General features: G+C 35.3%; 1 non-coding gene across 1 annotated transcript; it reads right to left on the bottom strand.

Annotated features, from left to right (window-relative positions):
• Positions 1-643: 643 nt before the first annotated feature.
• LOC112654908 (U6 spliceosomal RNA) lies at positions 644-749 on the bottom strand. Its single transcript, XR_003133459.1, has one exon. It is a non-coding gene; the product is annotated as a U6 spliceosomal RNA (small nuclear RNA).
• Between the last annotated feature and the right edge of the window lie 3,305 nt (positions 750-4,054).

Here is a 4,054-nt window from a genome sequence, read left to right on the forward strand (position 1 = left end):
ATGATAGAGTTTTAGGAATTATGCTGGGCAGTTTTGCCCACTTAGGGCATCTAATAGTGATTAAAAAAAATCAGTAAGGTCCACAGCATTCACTTTTCTTTCTACTCAGAACTAAGAGTTTTTTCGTTTTTGTTTTTGTTTTTTCTTTTCTACTCAAGACATACACACAAGATTTAATTGAGAATGACATCTTATGTTCTGAGATAAACTATATGTAGTTTCTTAAATAATTCGTAGGTATATCAACTACAATTAAAAGACAAATGGGGGCAAGAAGCATGTATCTCTGTTCAGTTTGGATCCTCAGCATCCACATGTTTTTTGGAACCTGGTAAACAGGAAGTAGATATTTGTAAGTTTCTTAACTAATTGGCAATACCTTATCAATATATGAGATGGTTCTGGTTTGACTACCAATTCTTCCTCACTGAATCTCTTAGTATAAAATGATTCTGGAATGATTAAAGGAATAACCATGCTCTGCACCTTAGTGTCAGCATCTCTTCTGTGGTTCTGGTTCTGCATTATCATATTGGTTCTTCGCAGTCCACTCATCTATTTTTGCTTTTATTTCTAGTCGTTGTCACAGCGTGAGTCAGGCTGCATCTTTCTTGTCTTTCTTCTTCTTCTTCTTCTTCTTTTTTTTTTAATGGAACACTTCCCCAATTTGAGTGTCATCTTTGCACACGGGCTGTGCTAATCTTCTCTGTAACGTTCCAATTTTAGTATATGTGCTGCTGAGCAAGCACAGACTGTTTCTTTCTCGATGGGGTGTTTCCATGTATTACTCTTGCTCTCCTAATTGTGGAAAGAAAGCATTTGTATGTTGCAATAGCTCAGGCTCTGTTCCTGTAATTGTTCTTCATCCATTGTCTTCCTCTCTTTCATTCTTTCTCCTCTCACTGCACTGGCTCTTTTCTTAACAGGATATATTTGATATTTAGACATACTTAAGATGTATCCATTTTAAGAACAAACAAAAGTAAATAAAGTCCTTGATATTTGTGTCTTTTTAGGTAAGGTTTCTTCCTCCCTTTCTTGGCCAGGTCACCTGAAACACCAGTCTACCTGAAATGTTTCTCTTTCCTTTGCTCCTGGTTGCTTTTCAACCCAAGATAATATCTCTTCTGCCTATCAAACCTCATAAAAAGTATTCTTCATAAGGCCTTAGTTCTTGAGATGACTTCCTATGATATGGAAAGAAAATGCTGTGATTTTTAATTATATTCTATTAAAATTCATGTCCTCATTGACATTGGAACCTCACTTGGTCACATGTTAAGCCAATGATGGATCCTGAGGGAAGAGTGAGAGCCATACTCTGGAGATGTTTCTGTGTTATTGCTATGTGTTGTAGTTTTCACTTACAATCACGGTACTTTTATTCCTTGTATGAACTCTTAATCTGGCATATTAGGAGTTAAAACAGTAACAGTCTCATAGGCTCTTATAAGAAATATGTTCAAAAAAATTGAAGTCATCAATATCTATTTAAAATCTATACTTACACCAACCATAAAGATGAAGTTTACCCTAAGCGCTTTGAAATAATAGCTAATATTAGTAAAACATTAATAACAGCTATTAATGTTAGCAAGGCCTTTAAAATATATGGAGTCTTCTTAATCATATTTTTTCTATTTTTTGCATTAACTCATTCATATTTTTCTACTTTTTGTAGTATATAATACACACAATCCTTTGGTACAGTAGAATATGCATATAACCTGTAAGTAAATGATTATACATGTATGGTTGCTTTGTGCTCAAGTAGTTCCCTCGTGGAGCATGCAGTCAAAAAACAGATTACAGTACTATATTGCTTTACCTATTTATGGTAGATGGCTCTCCTGTACTTAAATAATTTCTTCATCAATTCATTTTGGGAAATGAAACAATCTGTATGTCTCATTGGATAGTTACAATGTGAATAGGCATGCTAAATGTCCTGAAATGTCCTTCACTAAATACATTTTTATTTTGCTGGGTTTACAAAGCAATTCCCAAATTTATATTTGCTTAGAAACAGTTTTTTTTGTGTATTTATTTTCTTTTTGTTTTGGTGGCACCACTCTTAACATGTTTTAGATTAGGGTTCCACAGATCACTAATCAGATACTCATGTGGGAAATGTTGATTACTTATTTGAAATAGTATCTATGATACATTGTTTAGTGAGAAAGGAACATTCCAGGCCAACATGAATATATAACTTTATTTAACAAATTATATGAACATACAAAGATCTGAGCTGACATATGCACCAAGATACAAAAAGTACCTAAATGACGGATTTAATGATGATTCTGTTTTTGCTTTTCTTTTTTATTTTTAAAGATTTTATTTATTTATTTGACACACAGAGAGAGCACAAGCATGGGGAGCAAGGAGAGGGAGAAGCAGACACCCTCCTGAGCAGGGAGCCTGTTGCTTTGGGGCTCCATCCCAAGACCCTGGGATCATGACCTAAACTAAAGGCAGAAGCTTAGGTGGCTGAGCCACCCACTTGCCCTCAGTGTTTTTCTATTTGATTAGCATAGCAATGCTTTGATTCTGTCCCTTTCATTCTCTATGTGCCTTTGGTAAAATTATTTAAACTCTGTGCTTTAGTTTTAATCATAAAATGTCAGTTTTAAGTGTTTTACTTGGAATAAGCTGTACTATCTGTACTAATATTTTTTATACTCAGCAAGTACTTAGTGTGCACCTATTGTGAGCTAAGCACAATGGAAGTGACTTGTTTATATGATTTAAAGCATTTTTCAAAAAAAAACCCTCATAATTTAGATGTATTAAAATTGAAATAAAGCCTAATTACCTTATTCAGACCCGTGATCCCTTCAAGATAGCAAGATTCCTGACCTGGCCCACAATGGGACAAGGAACAGTGTCAAAGTGCTTATCATGATCCTTCCTATTGACATCAAAGGCCAAGGACGTAGGCTGAATATCTACTTTCCCTTAATAATCCTTTATTCAAAATCATAATCTACTTTTTTCTCTGATTTTCTTTATATACTGTTTAAATGTGGCAAACCTTATTTGAAGCTATTCATATTTTTACTTTTTACTACATCTTAGGAGATTACAAATTTCTATGAATTTCTTACATGATAAACTAGAAATTAATTATTTGTATTTATTCTAACTATGTCTATGCGAGTCCTGAAACAATGACTCTGTCTTTGACCCTCCATCTTGTTCTCTCCTCTGGCGCAGAGATGACGCCAATTTGGATAATGCCTTGTGACCTCACCATCATGCCCCTTGCTCCATGAAAGCTTAGGATTAAGGTATGAATGGGGGCAGGAAATACAGGACAGAGAATAGTGGCCAACAACAGCTGCATAGTGCCCTGGGTTGTCCCTCCATCCACCCACCGCCCAATTGCTCCTGCCAGTAAGTTATCCTGAGTAAGACTCTGTGTAAATGGTATGGAGTGGCTTACTTTGTTTTTTAGTATTAAAGTGCCTTCTCAGTCTGGAGGACACATTACTGACCCTCCAACACTTCCTAACAATGGCTTACTGAAGCTTTGTGGTTTGAGCACCCAAAAGGGCTACTGAGCAGGGATTTTGTTGCCACATTTATAAAATGACACATCAGTTGAAGGGCCTTAGAGCATACTGTGGGTATAATCCAAGAATGAGTCAGTCTCAGGAGAATCTTTGGAGTAACCATGAATCAGATTTGTTTAGAATTTTCTTCTGGAGCTTTCTGCACTCTAAAGTACCTGAAAGACCACTTTGCCTTCTGAGCCTGTACATTGTGGAATGGTGCCTAATAATATGAGGAAAACTGAGAAGAAAAACTGTAGTGCAGCCTTTAATCTGCTTTATGTGTTTACATGCTTTCTATGTTGCTAAATGTATGCTTTCATTATTATGAACACTAAATCTTAAATATTTTTTTCCTTACAGTTAAAAAAAAAGTCATTTTTAGTTTATAAACATGCTTTCCAGTCTAGTTTCTTGTTCTGAAGGTGACAGCATAAAGGACTCTTTGGAAGCACTCATCTTTGGTTTACACTTTAAATCAGTTTTTCAACCTTGAT

Source organism: Canis lupus, chromosome 15, assembly GCF_003254725.2.
Source record: "Canis lupus dingo isolate Sandy chromosome 15, ASM325472v2, whole genome shotgun sequence".
Classification (NCBI taxonomy): domain Eukaryota; kingdom Metazoa; phylum Chordata; class Mammalia; order Carnivora; family Canidae; genus Canis; species Canis lupus.